Source organism: Cyanistes caeruleus, chromosome 6 (genome assembly GCF_971803275.1).
Source record: "Cyanistes caeruleus chromosome 6, bCyaCae1.hap1.1, whole genome shotgun sequence".
Lineage (NCBI taxonomy): Eukaryota > Metazoa > Chordata > Aves > Passeriformes > Paridae > Cyanistes > Cyanistes caeruleus.
The window spans coordinates 33,763,400-33,784,945 of NC_141706.1; the positions used below are offsets into that span (position 1 = coordinate 33,763,400).

The window sequence follows — 21,546 nt, forward strand, 5'->3', positions numbered from 1 at the left end:
TTCATAAGGATGTTCTTAACTTCTCCCACAGTAGTGAAGATACTTGGAGTCACACAGGAAATAGTTCATATGTTATTTCCAGCATGAGACACAAAAGTTGGGGCTTATTGTTTCCTGCAGGGTAGCTGTAGCACTGGCACCAAATCTCCATCATTACCTTTTCTAATGAATTGATGAGGGAAACTGTCCAGCATATCTCTTCTTTCTATTTTGACAGGCTATTGTGGCATAGCTAAAATAAATTCTGTAGAACTATATATACTTGCTTATAAAACCAAGTGTTTTTTCTTCAAAACAACAACAAAGTTGTTTTGAAAGGCTTCAGGAATTATTTTTCTACCTTTTTTTCAAGCATTCCTCTGTGTCTGTAATACTGTGACACATAATACAGTGTGGCAGGTCATTTCATGCATCATTTAATTCTTTGCACTGTAAAGTGCCCTACCACAATAAACATAAACTACATCCCTCTTGCCCCCAAATTCTGTTGAAGATGCAAAGCAGAGAAGTTTATAAATTACAGGAAAGACAAGAAACCCTATTCACCAACATCAAAAGGTTGTATTTGATTTCTCTTCCTCTCCTTGTGATAATGTCACCTTGCAATTTCTAGTATTGTTTTTACACATAAAAATAATAAAACCAAATACTTAGGAAAAAAGGCAAAGACACAGAAAAAAATCACCAAAGTTTCCACTCAGGATGAAAAGATACCACTACAAAATAAAAATGTATTTTTTTTTAATTTTAGAACAGAGGGAAAGTAGAGGCTTTGAGAAGATTTGTCAGAGAGTGAAAGAATGTAGACTTTATTTTTGATACCTCTATACCGATTTTCTTCACATTGATTTTTAATAACTTTTAAATACATCTATCAAAAAAATTTAAAAAGGCTTGGTTTATGATCACAAATGCATACAAGATTACCAGTCTTGGAAACACCTTGGTTTAGCCATAAAGAGACAATGCTGAAGAGTTTAGCACGGTGAAACTTTCTGTACCACCTCTGGGAAGGAGTTCCATACAAAAAGCAGTCCCACTGCTGTCCACCCACACCATGGCTAAACACTCTGCAATGGATGCAATTTTCTTAGCGAGGCGATAACATTTGGGCAATTAGCAATTATCAAAGAAATGTTTTTCAAGTACTCTACTCTCTGATGTATTAGTGAACAGTACTAAAATAAAAAATACTATACAAAATCTGAGCATTAATCAAAACAAATTGGATATTGTCTGACAAAGGTTATCTTCATTTGGCAATTCATTTATTCAAATATGCTAAATTATGCTGATAGGAAAGTTTGCATAACATAGGATTCACAGAGGTTCTTCAACTGAGCCACTCAAGTGCTTTGGTCCTTGACTTTGATAGTAGCTATTGCTAGAATAGAAAACCCCAACCTCACAGATTGCTCAGTAGAATGCATGCATTAAAAATGCACATGATTCACATAACATGATCACCAGTACAGGACTTGTTAACATTTTCATGCACTGCAACTACCATTTATTATGCCAAGATTGACTGGTGCTTTTCCTTTGGCAAAGAAAACGTTGCAAATCTAACAGTAGTTATGAGTTCTGCCACAACTCAATTACAGTCCTCACCATGGATGAAGTTATTTACTTCAGCACCAACTTTATGATTTATTCAGTGGTTCCATTGCTGTTAGCTCTGAACTTTTCAGTAATGATATTGCTACAAACAAAAAAATTTATAGCACCTTAGAAAAAGAATAATTTTCTTTCTTCATATAAAAGGAGATATAAATTCCACCTCCCCACTCCTAAAGTTTTCCTTCCAAACTCCTGCTAAAAATAAATCAAAGAACACATTGCAGTAAGCATGTGGCAGTTAATAAAAATTATGCCACATCAGCTTTGTTTTCAAATCTCAGCCTCAAACTGCTGTTTGGTTCAACTCTGGCATTTAATGCAGCTAATGCACAAATGGGGCTCTGCTGTTTTAACCCCTTATTTTACAAAACTTGTTGAAAATTTTCCAAAGGGAATCATAGGGGTCCCAGCTCTGCAGAATGCTCATGCACTTTCCTGGAGCAGAAATGGCTAAAAATGAACCCTTCCAGAGATGCTGATTTTAAAGGCTTTTACCTCTTGACACCTAACCAGTATTATTCCTAATTCAAGGGGAGGATGGGGAAGAACTACCTATGGACTGGAAGTCAGAAACTCTACGAAGAAAGGGATTGCTTACTTTTGGTACTTTATGATACAATCCTCTCTCCAGGGGACTGTGTAAGAAACAGCTGAAAACACAGCTCACAACACAGAATTGCCCAGCAAGAACACAAGGCACTCTGGCCTGCCTCTCCTGCCAGCAGACAACACAAAAAGCCACCTATGGCCCTGTAATGCCAACTTGCTGTTTTATTCACTGAGAAAGGACAGGACAGAATAAAAAGAGCAGACACTGCATCCTGTGGCTACTGCTTGGTGGCTGTTCCAACATGCGAACACGTCAAAGGAGGGAGAGTGAGCTGCCTCCAGAATATGAAACAGCTACTCTTAGCCTTTTTTATATCACTGTCATACGATATCTTTATCTACACATGGGTGGATTTACTTAATTTCAAATGCAGAAAGCATTTGCTCCAAAACATAAATAATAGATTATACTTTTGCATGACACAGGCAATTTTTTCTCATGAATTTTGTGTTCAGATTAGCTCTGCTTCCCCCCCACACCGTGAAAACTTCTAGCAGAGGTAATAACACCATAAACATACTAAATTTTATTATGCAGGAATAACTGGTTCTACAACATGGTTTTAACTTCAAACTCTACCTTACTTTCCCAACCAATGGCTTCTGTACTGGTATACTTTGCTTATAGAACATTGTTTGATTAAAGAAAAAAAGGTTAAACACCTATACATCTCAGCTGTACAAGAATGGTTAGCCAGAGTATCTTTTTCACTACATTTTTAGTTTTAATGCTTGATGCCAAAAGATGGAATTGTTAAATACATTAGTATGTTACAAGAGTTGATTTTTGAAATTGTAAAATGGCAGCTGGGAGATAGATGTGGTATTTGGTTGTAGTTCACATGGATTTAATTACTGAAACAGAGTAACATACTAAGAACAACACATAAATAAAATGAGTTTTAAGCACCTAGAATTACAATATAAATCACAGATCACATTAAAATTATTTACCTTCCTCATTCCATGATGGAATAAAAGTAATTTTACACACAGATGGGAAATACATTTAATGGTTTTCTAAATACACTGGGATCATTGTTTTATGATGCTTAAATTGTTTTCCCATTTCAGCTTTTATAATAACCGCTTCAGATCCCCAGAAATGTCACTTTGACTTTTAAATACAAAGGAGTTACAGGTTAGCATGCTTGACTTGTACCTCTGTGCTATACAAATCTTATTAGTGCCAACTCTGACACTAGTGTTTCATGGTAAATCATTAGCAAAAGAGCATAAGGGGGTTTCACTTTGCTATAAAATCATCTTCCTACCAGTTAACGTCACTGAAGTGTTTATTTATTCACTATTTAGGCAGATTCAAAGTCTCCCTATTCTGTAATTTCCTTTTTCTGAGGAATTAACTCCCAAGTTTTTTCTCCAGTTTGTTCAACTACAAAGCAACAAAAGTACCTCTAAAAAAAGATACCTAGCATGCTTTCCAGCAACTTGTGTTTCAGAGCACTAAATTTTTGTAGCAAGTAAGCTTCAGTAACTTTTCAGTGTAATTCAGTTACTCCCCTCTCTTGTTTTGTTTTTGTCTTTGTTTTCTACAAACCAAGCAGTTTCTTGCTCTGACATGATGTCACTTTTTTGTTAAGATGGAAAGACCAAATGTGGATCCTTCTATTAACACATGAATCCCAAAACCTGCAAAAAAGCCAAGAACACTTATTTGAAGAAAAATGCTTCTCTAAGGACAGATGCACATAATTCTCACCTGTGTGAGAATGCTTGGCTAATGGCAAATATATACACAAACACTGCAAAAAAGTCCATCTTCAAATATGAATGAGCATGTGTCAACTGAAATTTCTTTACTCAACCACAGTTGAATGCTGGGTCTGTTCATGTTTTCACAACAAAAACTAAATGCAAAGGGTATACCGTGAACTACTTCTCCTCACAATTTTTAATACAGAGCATTCCTTTAGAAGTGATATTTTATGTTCTATGTAAATGGGATTAAGCAAGACAGTAAAGTAATCCTCTGAAATAAGTAGCATTGACAGATTCTTTGCTACTTACTTTACCATAAGTCAAAGTGAGTGAGCAGGATTTGGTACTTAATGCTAAAAACTTAATTAAAAAAACCAAATAAAAGCAACAGTACTGAAAAATCAACAGGAATTAGACACTTATCCTCCATCTAACATATCTCACAGCACTAGCTGTCTGAAGCACAAAGGCAGGAAACACAAGACTGCATAGATCTGTTATTTAACCAGGTGGTGAGACAACAGAATCCTTAGACTTGGAGTCAACTCAGCATGACACAGCTCTGTGTTTCTCACCCACCAGTAAGACACTCATAAGAAAATTAGTAATGGCTGAGTAACTGGATAAAGAAGTTAAAAAAAAAAAAAAAAAAAAAATCTCTGCAAGCCCTCTTCAGTTTTGTACCAATATCAAGTGGCCCCTATTAGTGCTAGGAAGTATGCATGAAAAGAAACAAGACCTGACAGCCAGAGATCAGCAGCTCTGGCTCCACGCTGGCCTCTGCACCTGCTTCTGCTCAGCAGTGCACAAGAGCTCTGTGGGAGAGGAGGCTGGAAGGCCATCAATAATTCATGGCTGAACAGCCAGACGGAAGACCAAGGGACTGCACACTGCATGGTGATCTCAAAGCTGGTGTTCCTGAGACTGTTCAAGGCTGTTAATATGAGCATGGCCAGCAGGTATTTACTAGTGTCTTCCAGCACATAAATGAGCTGCTGTAAGGGGATTACTCCAGACTGCATCCCAGACCTGAGCAGCTCTCCAACATGCTTGCTGAGATGGGTTGGTCTCTACCAGAAATTCAACACCAGTTTGCCTCCTTTCATATTCAGAAATCAAGTTCATAATCAGAGAGGACTGCTTCCTCACATTTAACACTGTTATCAGAATTAGGCTTCTTATATACAGGCTACTGACAGGTTTTCAGGTCAAGCAACTAATGCTGCAAAATAAACAAAAAACAAAACAATTATAGATCTTTATTCTCTGCTCATAGTCCTTATTCAGACAAAAGATTAGCCACCAACTTCCGTGTATCATTTGTCTGGTTACTTCTGTTGCTATCCTGAATCCATTGAGTATGCAACAACCTTGACAATGTAATATCAATTTCAACATACCTGGATGAAAAGATTTGTGTCGCTGAATCACTGCATTATCAGCCTCTGAATTTCAGGTCACCCTGAGGGTTTAATGCTCGTCTTCCTGGTATCAGCTGTTTCCCATCTTGGTTAGATTTCTGTCTTTCCTACTACCCTGTTACTAGCAATAAGTGACTGTCACAAGCATTTTGCCTTCGCTTTCCAGATGTAGTAAGAGAGGAATTTGGATTCTCTTACTTCAGAACGTGCAGCTCCCCTTTCCAGCTCCCCGGACTTCACAGGAAGTTACTTCCCACCTTGCTGCATCTTTGCCTCCAGTTGCCTCAGTTTCCTCATCTCCTTTGTCATCCTGCTCCCCACCACACACCTGTTCCTCTGAAAGTAGAAGAATTTGTCACTCTCTAGTCCCAAGCTTAGAGAGCTCTCTGAGCAGTACAAAACACAGTCAGGAGGGAGAGGGCTCCAAAAACCACTGCTTATTCAGTCTTGCTCTATGTATTTGATGCTCCTTCTGAAACTTGCTATCTGCACGGCTCTTGAACCCACAGTCACACCCACATTTGGTGGGGATGGGTGATATGAGATTCACAACCAGTTGATATAATGACAATTCTTTGGTTCTACAAAAACAATTGGTTACATATTAAAGAGTTCAACCTTCAGCACTGCAGCTGTGGGAGTTCCTGCCAGGAGCACTCAACACCTGTTTGCCTTCAAACATGCACACAGGAGAGACTTTATGTATGACCCAGATACATGGGAACAGTTCCTGCTAAAATTTGGCAGTCAATTTGGAGATGCAAACCTGAGAGAAGCTGTGTTTCTGCTGCTCACCAGACTGCCTAACACGCCTTTCCTCTCTCAGCAGTCTGCAGTGCAGCCAGTTTTAGAGCAGCACCAGTTACATGCCTCCATCCCAGTTCAGGGCTATTCTTGCCTCTGCTTCAGAGCTTGCTGCCTTTGCAAGGTTCCAACACAACTGGTTTTGAATCAGGACACAGGAAAAGCTCTAGCTGGTTGTAGTGCACAGAGTTGGAAGACAGCTGCTTGTAAACATTTGGGGCACAGGGAAGGGCAAATTCTTGAACAGAAAGACAAAAAGCCCAGAGTTCATTATTTAAAATTAATTTGGTTACCTGTTGAGAAACTCACAGGAAGCTTACCCTCAACTTCAGACAATGGAAAAAGTCACATTGTTTCCAATATGATCAATACATGCTTCATAACTTAATCAAAAAATGAAAAAGGAACTATCACCTTAATAGGTGAGTGCCACAGGGTACCTCGAAGTTAATGTTGGCTTATCCTGAAGAGAACCATACTAAAGACTTCAAACACTGCAGGAGTCTGTATTTGCAGTTTTACTCAGTATTTGCTGAAATATCCATTCACACAGCACAAACACAGGTAGGCACCCCACATTCACCCTCACTTTTCACACCACCCATTCATGTGGCAGATTTAAGAACAAATGACACTAAATTTGTGACATCTTCAACAGCTCTTCCTTGTTATTAGAAATTAAAGTGCTCAGTTACCATATAGTATCTTTCAGTGGTTCTGAAAGGGTTTTTGTGTTCATGGGAGTTTCAACAGGCATTGGGCCATGAAGTTTTTCCTCCATAAAATACCACAACATATTTTAACTTGTTATTCCTTTATTATTAAAAAACTCCTCTTGATGATAAAATCTCAGGTTTTCCATATATTTTTACAATCACAGCTCCAAGTATTTTCTGATCATTTTCATTGATAAGTTTGCATTTCATTAGTGTTTATGAGCATTTCTGTGAAAGTATAATAACTCATAACACTTAAGTTGTGTGCGCAGTTTGTTCACTCTTCACAGTACTGTTCCTACATGTGTCAATCTTAGGTATACAGAAAATTTCAGGTCACTTCTGCACCCATTTATTGAGAAAATACTGACAAATTATTAAGTAGATATTTACAGCATGCTGAGTATTACCTAGCTGAACAGAACAGTTTAAAGGATCTACGATGAGTAGGAGGCAGGAATACATTCATGCCAAACCACTGAACTAGACTGGTTGCCACTGCCAACAGCTATGCTTTGGCAGATGAAAGTCTTTGAGCAACAACAATTGCTATATCCTCTGCACAAGAATGTACAGAAATGAATTGCCCACAACTAGTATTATTCTGATTTACTGTTGGATTTTTCTTTATTACAGCCTTCCTCAGATCTCTTGTGTTATTTAAAACTAATGATGTTTCAGTCATTCAAAAATGTTACGTGTAACCTGGTGCATTTCCTTCATCTGAATGATGCCAAAGGCAGCTTCTGGCATGCCCCAGTTGCTGAGCTCAAAACAATTTTTTTAGTGATGTAAGTGCAAACAGGGGTTTGCTGCTACATAGCTCTGTCCTAAATGGAAATATCAAAAAAGTCTGTCTTTTTAGATTGAGACCTCTGGGAACTGAAAATTAAACTAGCATAAAATATCCTACTCTCCCCTTCTTTGAGGCAAGACACCTGGTGAGTGGCTGCAGATATAGGCAGAGGTGGGCAGTGGGATTCTAGAAGAGACCTTGCATCACGAATTTGGGACAATATATTCCAAAGCCTGCACTTAACCTCCTATACTTGTATTCCCATCCTTGTTGCTGTTGTTTTACCTGCTAATTCTTTATCAGAATTTCCTCCTGTGGAAAGCAAAATGAGAAATCTCTTTCCTGCAGTTTATTCAACCAACCAGCCTCAGCAGCTGAGGTCAAGTGGGGATAGAGCCAAAGCTCCTCTGCCACCTCCCTGCCACGGCCTGCTTTGCCCTCCACAGCCGGTCAAATGGGGCTGTGTGAGCAGCAGCTGGACTTGAGATGCTGTCTCTTAAAGCATGCTGTTGAGGGATAAATCTTATGCTCTATTTTTTTGCACTGTCTCAGGTCAATCTGGCCTCTTAAACCAGTAGCAGCCCTTCTACAAGTTTCTATTTTTCTCAATAAGGATCTCAAGGAATTGTAGAAACATGTGACTTGCATGTTTTTCTCTTTTAAAACAGAAATTTAGGAAAAGTATGTTCTGTCTTTTCAACTTTATCTATCTGCACAACTTTTAAAATAACTTGTGAGTATGCATGTTAGAGGATGCTGTTTCTTACAAACTCTTAGTGCCTGTATTACACTAAATTGCATTTATGAATTAGGTCTTATCATCACCAAGGCAGAAGCAAGCTATAAATATAACACCAACTGCTGCTACTATTAGCTCTGGGAGTCCAAAACTTAGTCTAGGGACATTTCCAATTGCAACTGACATGAACCTTTGATTTTTGCTCTAATTAACTGAATGACCAGTGAGCATAAAACAGTATTTTGGAAGAGAAAAATTGCTATACGAACCTATTCCTTACCTTGCTGGCCACAGTTCAGGTGACCTTCACAGCTGGGCCAGGAGTTACAGAAAAGCAAACCCCAAGAAGATGGAGAACCTCTCTGACTCAGATATAGGCCAAGGAATTAAACCTAGTGTTTGCTTCAAGACACAGACAGCAATCTGAGATGAAGAGGAAAATTACTTGCTCATCCTCTCTTGGATTTTAAAAATGCTTCCCCAACTTACACTGCTTACACTGAAATAGAATGCCGAAATATCACTCAAACAGATAAAAGCTGGAGCAAGCCCTGGGCTTTCACCATCCCTGCTCCTTTCTTGCCTCAGTCAGCCTCAGAGAGGGGGACAGGCCACCACCATTCCAGCAGCTCCCCAAGACCAGTGGCTTTTTGCCAGTGAGCATTTCCAGCCTCTTCAAAAGAAAAGCACTTGTTTCTGGATAAGGAGAAGGTGGACCCCCAGCTCTTGCCACAGGCGTACTGGGCTCCTGGGGACAGGCTGTGCCTTCTCAGTCCTGTTGGAACCTGCTGCATGTATTAATGTGGATAAATCAAGTTTGACTCGCCCATCCATGCATGTGGGACAGCTAATGGAAATGGATGCAGCTTCCTGCACAGACAAGGCACATAAAATGACTCTTGCACAGCCAAACTAAGTATCTTTAATTAGCAACACACCTCCATTACAGGCTTTAAAAGGAAAATTCAATTTGCACCTAATTTGAAAGCTTTTTACAATCTTTAATTAGTAGCAACTATCTTAGATAATAAAACTAAATACCTTCTGCACATGCTGTTCCCTAAGAGGACATGAGGTGCAGCTGCTGAGGCAGTCAGCCTTTCAGGAGAGCACTCTGCAAGCAGCAACAGTGAGGAAACCTGGAGCTCTCCAAGTGCCCATGCTACCACTGCACCAGCTTCTTGCAGGGTGCCCGGCCAGGCCCTCTGTGCAGCTCTGCTTCCCAGAGCACTCTGCTCTCCACAGCTCCTTTGACAGGCTCTTCCAGGAAATGAAGAAAAGGCACTCCTCTTGCAAGGAATGTCCCAGCTGAAAGAGGCAGGTTGACCTAGCCATAGCACCGTGTGGCAAAAGAAAAGCTGTTGCATTACTTGGCCCTGTCTCCATCCCACCATGCTGAGCAGCTGCTCAGTGTTTCCAAGCTCACAGTCTTCCCCGAACAAGGAGGAACATTTGCAGATAATATGGGGTTGCTGCAGCAATTTAGGATACCAGTGCCCTCAGCTGTGTGTATGGTAGGATTTGCAAATTTCCCCAGAAAAGTCCGCAGAAGCAGATCAGACTGCAGATTGTATTTTTATGTCTTAGTGCAAGCACCATGTCAGAATAGCTTCAATCTATTACGCTGGGCTCTGAAGAGCTGCAGCTGAGGCTGGGACCACATACTCTTTCCAGTCTCTTGTGCAGAGGGTAGCACACAGAGTAAAAACACCTGAAGTCACTCTAGCAAGTGACTTCAGGCTCAGGCTACGGCAAGGTGAGGGAGCGAGATGTGCAGCGGACACTTGCACACAGCATTTTTGTTTGTTCATCTTCTGCTCCTCTAGATCAGACCTCTAGCACTGCAGTGGTGTTTTAGAGAAAGATAATGGTTTACCAGCTAAAACCCCTACCTCTCCTCTTTCCCAGATGTAAGCCACCCACAATCAGTGTGGCTCTCAGCATCTCTCTGGTTGTGCAGGTGACTCTGGAAACACCAGACTCTAAGCAGCAAGTCACAGTAGTGAGGTAACTTTGGTTCCCAAATCTAGTAACTTGAAAGCTTCAGAAGGCTAGGTAGACTGAAGTAGAGCAAATGTGTCTGCACTGTGGAACCCTTCACTTACCTTCTCCCTCAGGAGAAAGCCTACCAGCTGAGAGCAGACTTACAAAAAACCCAAACCATGGCACATCTCTAGGATCTTGTATCACAGAGGGCACATCTCTGCACAGTGATTGGAAAATAAACAAATGCCTTGCTGTTCTCAGTGTTTCAGCCTCCTTTAGAGCCTCCAGCCACCTGAACTTTGAGCTTACATAGCTTCAGCAATTTTCTCAAGTACAAGTCTTTAATTGAGCAATATGTTCGGTTCATCTGAGGAAAAAAAAAAGCCTGCATTGCAAAAATCAAGTATTTTGCCTTGGAACCCCCATTTCAGAGGACTGCTCATTTTCTTTAGCTGTGCATTTTGTGGGGAATATATTAACTGCCTTTGGCAAAGATTTGACAGCAGAGTCTGTGACAGTGTTCTGAGAAGTGACTTAGCTGATTACAGCAAGACTGCTGGTCACATCTCTTCTCTGACAGCTCAGATGATGAAAAAAGTGCTGTATTTTGTTCTGTATTTTGTTTTTGTTGTTATTTGCATTGTCACTACTCTATACCTGTCAGCTTCTTCCCACTCTAAACAGTTTAGGGTTTTGGTTTGGTTTTTTTTCACTTTAAGTGTTCCTTTTAACACTGGGAGCAAAGGAAGTAGTTACATATGCATTCTATTATCCTGAACACTTGTTTTATTCAACACCTAGACAACAGCCACTTCTTCTTTCAAAGCAACATCTGAAAACTGCATGCTTATTTTAGAAAATATCTCAAACTATTGAAGAGTACACTAAAATAGAGGTTGCTATCAAACTCTGGTCCATTTGACAATAACATTTATTTTAACTACTTAAAAACTTAATGGAAAATTGTAGAGTTAAAGAAGTACGTTTGAAGCTCTATACACATTTGCATGAAAGTACAGACAATTTATAAAGCACTCCTGTGGCCCCACTGACCTAAGAAAGCATATTTGCTGGATCTATTACTACTGGCAATATTCAGTACACCAGAGCAAATCAAATCAAATCAAAATCAAGTTCTTGTTCTCTGCTAGAATTTTACCCAGTGTCACTCAACAAAGACCTGGAAAGCCCAAAGCCTGCCCATATTTCCTTTCACCACACAGGTTCTACCAGGATCTCTTCTGGTACAAGAACTGGATTTCTCAATTTACTCATTGTTCAGCAAATTTACTCATTGTTCAACAGCAGTTTCTCTCTCCTTGGCACTGTTTTGATCTCTGGTCATTGATCACTGTAAAGGAACAACATTACCCTTCTCCATTTTCTATGCTACAGTCACTGATCATAAACAACACAACAAACATGTGAGCACACAGTTTAAAGAGGGCTGCTTCATTTTGTTATCAGCATAAATTTCAGCACTGCATTTTTCCTGGACACCTCTTACCCCAAGAACAGTGTCCTGTCCTTCCTGATTAAAATTTTGTTACAACATTGAGAAATAAGTGTACCTTTAAGCTAGTTTAGGCTAATACAATGCTTTTCCTCTCCATGTTAATCTACACTGTGTCCCCTGCCACAGTACTGCAGACTTGAACATCAACACTGGTTTATGAGCAGCAATAAGCTGTGCTGTAGATTAGGTCCAAGTTACGTTGCAGATCAATTTGGAAGCTTAGGGCTGGAATAAAAACATGGCACAAGGGAGGCACACTGCCAGAGCTGTGTACGTGCATGCATGTTTACATGCCTGGTAATAGCCAGGATGGGGAGGAGGTCCAAGGCTGAAATTGCACAGGAAATTCCTAAAAAGCAAGATTAAGATACATTGCCAAAGCTATGAAGGAAACCTTGCACACAGGCTGCACTTGGAGTTCTCAGTCACATTTCCATGAATAACATCAAATGAAACTTACACAGAACAGTATCTGTGTCACTGGGCTTATTCAAACAGTGTAAGCAACTCTCTCCTCTTCAAGTCCTTTACAAGGACTTCAGCTTTTGCAAAACCTGCAGTTTCAGATGTTGCAGGAGGCATCAGAAAGGTATTGGGATATACATTATTATCATCCTTTAACTGCTGCACCTAAATAAAAATAAACCATGGGGGGAAGTGCAGGGAAAAGTGCAGCAGAAGCCCAAGCTGTTCAGCACAGCATGTTCCTCCCTGATCTACATTATTCTCCAAGATCACTTACAGACCTTTTCTACTGATATGGAAAATTCACATTTATTAATGAGCCCCAAACACACATCAGCAGTAAACAGAAGAAAAGATCTCACTGGGAAGCAACCAAATGAAAAGGGTATGGCAGGAATGAGTCAGGCACTGGCAAAGAAGTTAAAGGCTGTCCTGGGATCCCACAATCCCATGGCTTCAGGCAAGGCTGCAGACAGACTGGGAACAAAGTGAGAGGCCAGGCTCTTAACAAGGTCAGTAGGTGTTGGAGGTGTGGTGTGGGCCCAGATACTTAAACCCTCAGTCCAGAAAAACACTCCAACACATTAACAGAGCTGCTGAGACTTCCTTTGTTCCCACGTGTCACATGGCAGGCAGGCTGCCTGTAAATGCAAAGTACTTCAATTTTTTGATCTCTGGCAAGCAAACAGTTCTCAGTCCCAATGACTTATCTGGTGGGACCCTATCTGCCTTGACTCCTCCAAATTTCTACTTCCGTCAAAAATCTTATCTTCTTTCTCTGAAAGGCAGCCCCAAGGCAGGTGACTCTTCCTCACCTTTAAAACAGATTACTTGTCAATTTTAACTCCAGGGGAAAAATTCAACCTTTTCAGTAACTCCAGTCCCACCGTTACTGTGCAGTATGAACCTGAAGCAACAGCCTTGCTCTGTCCCACACATGAATGAGAATACCTGACACAGGATTTTTGTTTACTTTTTAACCACAGAACTGGATTCAGCTTGGCTCTGCAAGATCCTAGCATGGGGTGATGGGAGGACAAACAAATGTCTGAAAAGCTTATACCAGCAGTCTTTTAGTGATGACAGCACTCAGCTGCACAGCTCCTTCAAGTAATAACTAAGATATTTTTAATAGCTACTGTACAAGATAATTCCCAGGAATATAGCTACCACAGAGTAATCAATCCCATAGGATTAGAAGCAGTGCTCTGAGACTAATGCCTGTTAAGGTATCTGAGAAATACTCATCATCTCATGATAACTGTATTTTCTCTAATGTATTATTACTTATATGTTAATGGCACCCTTACAACATTTAAAAGCCTATCACACTCAGCACCATGCTGCCATTTAATTCCTGTATATGTAGCACTTGCTGTCATCAATGTCTCTTCTCAAGCCTTTTTAGCTATTGACCCAATTCAATACTTTTCCTGGAGATTGCCATCCTAGCTGTAATTGCAGAAGGACTTCACAATAAATGCATTTCTTCAACATCCACAGCATCTGTTAACTCTTCTCTTAGTATATGTGCCTGCCTACCAGGCATATTCCAAAGAGGTACTCATCCGGAAGCATAAACTCTTTGTCTTGCCAGTGCAATTCACCTAAGAATAAATATTTAGCTACTACTAATGAAAACCAAGATAATGCTTTAGTTAGCATTTTGCAGTTCTATACAGGCTTAGAGAAGAAATTGGTCATTGTATCAATTTGCAGTACTTTACTCATGACACTGCAACCTAGCTTTACCTCAGTGGTGATCACAGCACTCACAGCCATCTCTCCATTTAACCTAATTTGAGTGCTCTTCCCCTGACACCTTGACATTAGGATTGCAATGAGCCCAATCTACAACATGATAATTGTAATGCACATTAGGATAAGACAGAGCACACACTATACTCACTAGCAACCTCTAATATTACTTGAGCTGAATGACCTTCAGGTACAGCCTAACTCTATAAAGTAATACATGCTTGAAGTTGCCCTTGTGTTTTTTCTCTTCCTGTGCTCTGTTTCCATGTAGGAAGGGCATCATCTACCCTTTCTCTCTTCATGGAAAAGTATTTCCATGACCATATGAACCCTACTGGAGCTTAGAAAACAATTTGCACAATTTCCCAGTCAGCAGTAGGATCTCCAAAGCTGGAGCACAGAGCTGATGGGGCTGTGAGATACCAGCTTTGAAAGCAGGGTGAGGGCAACCAGCCAGGCTCACGTGTCTCTCATACAGACTCATTCCATCCATGAGCAAGCAACTGACAGAGGCTGCAATCCCAACAATAGGTGGAGGTATCCTTTAAAATCAGGACACCCAGAACAGGAGGATGCAGAGCTTCCTAGGCATCTGTAATCATTCATCAGATTTGGAGACACAGCACTCAAACAAAACTTGAGAGGTGAGGAAGAGGAAGAGGGCTAGACACCGGCAGGGGGTAATGAGAACAAGTCAGCCATGTCAATCCCCACAGCCTAGACTAAAGTGCTATTCTCTATTAACTATTAATTAACTAACAGCTAGGGAAAACTGACCAGTAAGGAACAAATATGACAAACAAAAGCTCACCAAAAGACAAAACTTGTGTCAGTCTTGCACAAGGTTTTACATTTACCCCAAACTTCAAGAAGAAACCCAAGAGCTGCTCTATGGATGTTCAAAACACCACAGTCTCTCCAGCATCACAACACCAGGACTTAGCAGTTCTTCAAGTCACTAGATAAGAGATTAAGCTGCATTCAGGCACTAAAGAAAGAAATTACCGGTATTCAATAAAATTTGCAGCTATGCAATCTTATACAATGCGACAGGTTAGTCATGCTTCAAGGCACAATATTATTGCCTAGAGGATGTGAAAAGTGCTTCTTGCCCACTGTGTTTTACAAACAGTTATCTTTCTCCAAAACAGGAAGAGAAACAGAAATACAGATATGGCCAAATCAAATTATGCCAAATCATAGTGTAGGGCACTAATTTGCACAAAAGAACTATCAGAACTTTTTAATCATTTCTATTTGCTTCTTGTTTAGTAAAAAGCAATTTTGATAGAAAATGCTGAAGTGCTATGAAATATTAAGAGAAACTTGATAAAATAGATTCTAGTTTGTGCCTTCGCTATTTTAAACATTCACCTTACCTGAGTTCTTTCACAGTCTGTTGGTTAAAACAGGTTTTGTCTCACCTCCCATTAAAAGATTGATTGCAGCTATGGCACAACTAAAAACCATCCTCCTCTGCTAAATGAACAAGCATGAAAAAACAATGCAAATTTATCAGATTTTCATAATAGTTAACAGATAAAATTCATATGGGAAGCATCCCCTAAAGAATTAATTTTTCTTCTCAAACATAATATGAATAATATATGACAAAAGCAGAACAGAAAAATATACCTGTTTCTTTATGGCAATATCACTGCACAGATGGCAAGGAGTTCTTGTTTTAACCACAATAACAGTATTCCATCATTTTCACAGTAATCTAAAACTGCAAGGGTAAGACTTCAATGCCAACATTGTTTAACTATCCAGTCATTTCCTAAGTTGCCAGCCAACTTGTCACATGATAGTTTAGTTTTAACGAAAAAAAATCCCACTAAAACCAAACACAGTGTAAAATACACAATGGATACAGTTGTTCCAGACTGTTTACTAGCACCATGTCATACAAACTGTCAAAGGTTTGCATGGATAAATCAAAGTAAAGACCAGGGATGAAATTCTAGAAAAAAAATCCAAGATTAATTTATCAAACTAGCTAGGAGGATTTTCAGGATGGATGGTAAGTTTATGCTATTCTCGAGTCCCTTTCCATTCACTCATATGAGAGAGTATGGGAAGAACAGATCTGATGAATACCTGACTTTTGCTCATATCCTGATTAAAACCGGGTAGTTTCCCATGGTGGGAATACAATAGCATAAGATTTGTATTTCTCTTTTGGCTGTGTAGATAATCTAGGCACTTGTTCTGAAAAGAAAAAAGCACAGAACTGTCAGCTAAGCAGAGTCCAAAAGAGCAGAGAACATTTTATAAAGTCTGCCAGCATTGAAACCTGTAACAAAAACATTCAGTTTTTTTTACTTTCTGGAGAGTGCACTTGTAAGAATTCCTGTCAAAGCTGCAAGATCACATCTCCTGGGGACAGCTGACATTAAGGCTTTTTCTTCTGAGCTGCTGAAATTAGGTCATTCTTTTTACAATTGTCACCCCTTAGCAGAGGGAAGTTTCTTTTATCAAAGCCTGATCTTCTCACAAATGCACTCTAGAGAAAAATTTCCATTAATTTTTTTTTTCCATTTGGATTTTGTAGGGAAACTTGCACAACTTCTGAATTTTTTTCCAAACATAGCTGCCATATGAAAAAAAAAAAATTATTTTAATCTGAGTTACCGTGCTTTGAATCTATGCATTTTTCTTCTGGAGCTCAGAATTTTAAAAAAGGCACCTAGCAGAGCAAGCTCCTCAGACAACACGCACCATTCTCATGAGAAGTAGCTGGTACCACATTTTCAAGAAGTGCTGAAACAGTAGAAGTTATTCTGCCATATTCATGGCACATCACTAGCATTTCATTGACTTACACCAAAGTACTCTAAACTTGCATCAGCACAGGTAAGCTAAAACTCAGGACACATGCACCAAGTAGATACAGGGATATCTGGTTCATCATGCACTGAGATTTCTAGGGTTTTTACCTGAAGTCAGCTGTCCATGAACCTGCGTCACTCTGTCCTGCAGAACCGTACTGAGCCCTGCAGCACTGACCATGTTGTGCAGCCTCAGCTTCCCACTTGTGGGTGTATGTTCAACCCTTGCTCCATTACATACCATAAACATTCCACATCCATGGTCCCTGCACTGATCAAATGTCATATGATTACTATTTCTTGTTGATTATATCCTGTTGGTTTTATTAGGATCAGTTCAGATTCGGACAAGCCTGAAGCAGCAATAAATCCAAGCACTTCTGAACTTCAGTTCCACAGAAGACCAAGCTCTACCATTCCTTTTTTTTCCCCTAAGATGGGAGGGGAGCAGGCTTTAGAAGTTTTTAAGTTATTTAAAACTGAGTGACTTAAGTATTTTGCTGGGTAGATGCTGGTTTGCCTCCTGCATAATCCCCTCAAATAACTCTAAAACATTTTCTAGCTCTTTAAAACAAGTGAGCAATTTCAAAACATCACGTAAAATTTGGCATGAGACCAGAATTCAGAAACTGCCTTTTATTCTCATCACTGTATGGAGGAGGCAGATTACAAGTATGTTTCTCATATCAAAAAACAGGCAATCCAAAAGGAACTGTCCATTTCTTCCTTCTGTGCAGCTGCAGCATTGCAGCAAATAATCTTCCATCTGGCAGCTGGTCCACCTGTACCACTTTCTTTCCATTATTCCTGCTTCAGGTTCAGCGGTATCAGCACCAAGCAGAACACTGCTGTTACACAGATGAGATCTTCCAGTTCCCAGCTGATGGATGACCCCCTCAGGGCACTGCCTCCAAGGTCAGGCAGGCACAACTTCTGCACTGTGCAATTCTTTAGGCAGAACAGGCTCTGGTCTACATAAGAAGCAACAGAAAAATAAGCTTCTCCATCTCCAAGTTGTACGCTGCTCACATTTCACAGTTCTTAGCAGTCTCCACAAAATCCTGCTCTGACTTTGTGGGATGTGGAGTTAAGACTGTTAGGACTAAGGACTGAAAGCACACTAGGAAGCAAATGTCTGGAAAGATTTTATGTGGGCAATATATGATTTTAGAGGCTTTCCAGTGGAATTATGCATGGTACCTTGCACACAGTAGGCTGAACAATGGGAAAATGTTTACAGCTTACCAGAAGCCATAAGGAATTAGCAATTGGTTTTGAGTTGTCAGCACTTAACTGAGGAGTAGGAATTTTTTGGGAGAAATGGTGCTTGTTTCAGGTGAACACAGCAAAGCACAGCTTGGAAGCAATGTCAGTCTTCTCCAGATCAGCCCTACAAAGGAGTTGGGAGTTTTCAGAGCTGGAGATTTGGCCATAAATATGCCCATATGTTATTCAGTATAATTATTTTAGAATAAGAGTAACTATGTAAGTGATAATAGGGCCCAGAGTACCTTTTCCACCAAACCATTGCCTTCAGGGGAAGAAAGAGAAGTGCAGAGGCCAGAGGCTCTAAAGGGGTCAGATTAAAAGCTGTTGTGCTTCTGTACCCAGGGGTTATGGGAGACTGCAACACCGCCATAGCCTGTGGGGTCCTCTCTACTTGAGACCTAGATGACAAAGGGGAGCTCATGGAGAACTTCCCTTTCACACAGAAAAACACAAAATGCAGGAACACAAAGCAGTGGTGCGGGATCTGACCAGAAATACTCGCTCATGCACTCTCTAAAAACACTGATCAATACACGTGTCTAGACAAAAGTGCAAGAACTAGGTGACTGTGAACATAGTAATTCTAAATCTATTTGGAACTCAGGCTTGAGGGATGTTATTATTTTATTTTAAAGGACTCCTTTCTCTGACTGCAAAACGGCATGTTTAAAGGTATGGACATGATAGAGCAAGGATTATCCTTGGTCCAACTGCCCCTTGTAACACAGTAATGCTACAGCTGATGGTTTCATGCTGCTTTATATTTAAGGTATGCCTTCCAGCATTCAAACCAGTTAATAAAGCTGGAGGGTGAGGGAATCACCGGCCCACAGGTAAGAGAAAAGCTAGCAAGAAAGTTAGCTATAGATTTTCAATTCTGCTTTTAAACCAGTGTCTTTCCTTACTTCTACTGTTCACTCATGAAGCCTTCAAAAAATGCTGGAGAAACTAAAGACTGTTATTGCTTTCACATTATGCCTGACAGTGCTGCTTTCATGGCTGTATAGACAATGACATTACAGATGGTGACAAATTCAAGGTAATGGTTTGTGAAGTGTCAAGTACTGCCTGTTTAAGTGCCCAGTGCCAAACTCATCAGTAAGATCTTCATTCAGAAAAGCATGGCAGCATATACCTTCACCACTCCTATTAAATAGAGCATTTAAGTATGCATTTAACTTCAAGCACCTGCTTATGTTCTGAATGGCTTATTTGGAGAATAGGTGTACATTATCAGACCTTTCAAAGAGGGGTGGTTTGCAGATGTGCTAACTACGTAAGATCCTAAAATGTAACCACAAAAAATAATTCAGGTTTTTTTGTGAATACCATCTCACCACACACGCTAATGGACAGAGCCTTAAGTTGAACCAGTAGAGGGAACCTAAATGCCACACACTCTGTCTGCCTCCCTGCAGAAGCAATGTTACTCATAGGAACACAGAGTTAAGAGCTCCCAGGTTTTATGGTGCACCACCTGCTTTTGCTACAACCACCTGGAAAGACACCGCTCTTCATTACCTCATGGTCTACCATGGACCTTTCAGACTACATATATTGCATTTCTTAAAATAATTTTTAAAGGACAAATACAATCAATGTATTGTGTTTATACAGCCTAAGATAGCCAATTTCTATTTTCCAACTTTACTGCTTCATTCACATTATGCCTGTCTTCTATTATACCACATAATCTTATGTTCACAGTATGCAAAATAATAAAGAGCACCTGAAAGGAAGGACGACATGTAAGCACTCAATCCACAACTTTGCTGTCTTCATTTATATATATATATATATATATATATATATATATATGAAACTGTTCGGTAGCATATTTGTACCATTTTCTCACTGTATATATTGGTTTGGGGGTGGGGGTAGTTGCCCTTGATACAGATTTTTCTGGCATAAAAATCTTGCAAGTGGGAGTTTTCCCCTCACTGCCTGAGAATTTCTTCTGCTTAAGTGTTTTGGAAAAGCTACAGTGTGTTTCCCATGCATTTTCTGGCAGCCTACATGAATCCCTTTTCAGCATCTTGAACTGAATTTGCATGTGAAAACAGATTACCCTAAGACAATTACAATGTCAACTGATTAAGAAACTCCTGCACTGCTAGGATTGTGGAATTTATTTAAAAAGGACAATGAGGACTTTCTTGAAAAGTGAACACACTTGAAAGACTTCAGGAAACTTGAAAACTCTTTTTTTCATTTAGTAACACATTCTGTGGGAGATAGCTATTGGCTTCTCCTTAAGTTAAATTCACTCAACACACCATTTCTTTCCTGTTTAAGTATCCAGGAGGAAGTTTCACATACACTTCTTAAAAACAAGTGCATCTGTATCTGTTCCTCTGGAGTATGCAAGCACTAAAAGATAATCCAGAGTAATAAAGGGAGCAGAGCCCCATGAAGAAAACACAGAATTGGATCCTAATAGTAACTCTGCACTTATTTTATCCACTGCCTTCATGGCTTCATCAAACATGACTAAGCCTCTTTCAACCTTCTTTCCAGACTGAGGACTCTCAGACAATTCAGCATCAATTTGTAAGACAGTTGGCTTTATTATCTGAGTTGCTCTTTTCCCTATTTTCTTGAGTGCCACTAACCTTGAGATGTGGATGCCGGAAGCATTAGCTTTCATGGATTTCACATTAGAAGCAAAAGCATTTGCTGGTTTCCCTGTTGCTATCTCTGTCAAAAATCCGTAATTCCCTCCAGCTCTGTTTCCTCTGCAAGGATAATCTGCTGCTGACACCTGTTGTCAGCAGTGAGGGTAGTTTAGCAGGGAGTGAACATTACCTAGGGAAAATGCTCTCAAGACCACACTACACACAGCTGGATTTCAGAAAATGCAACTGGGTTATGCCCTCCCCTTCTCCAAGAAAACACAAAAAAAAAAAAAAAAAGAAAGAAAGGGAACAGTGGGAAAAAACAAGGCTTTTAGCATAGATGCAAAACCAGCAAATTTGTCACAGTTGATATTTGCACAACTCTGATTTGCTGGAGACAAAGGATGAGCTCAAAGGGCTGGGAACCATGAAGTGGGAAGTTCATTCTCCTGACATTTACTTGCAGAAAGAAAAGTACAACCCTCTTGTATCTTTAGGCCACAAAATTGAAACCATAATCCACTATGGTAAGCACTAGTATAGGTTTGGGGAGGAAAAAAAATAAAGTAGGTTCTGGCTTAATTTGTAAGCACACTAGATGAATTCAAAAGTAGGTCTTCTTACGTGATTTATAATAGGATATTGTGATACCTGGACTGAAGTAGATTTATGTGGCCTG

General features: G+C 39.9%; 1 protein-coding gene and 1 long non-coding RNA gene across 7 annotated transcripts in view; one reads left to right on the forward strand and one right to left on the reverse strand.

The window, feature by feature from the left end:
• Window positions 1–21,546, reverse strand: part of RGS6 (regulator of G protein signaling 6) — a 259,407-nt gene that overhangs the window by 112,566 nt on the left and 125,295 nt on the right. The gene's annotated exons all lie outside the window — the stretch shown is intronic.
• Window positions 9,480–15,210, forward strand: LOC147652583 (uncharacterized). The gene is made up of 2 exons (XR_015287677.1): window positions 9,480–9,741; window positions 10,333–15,210. It is a non-coding gene; the product is annotated as an uncharacterized LOC147652583 (long non-coding RNA).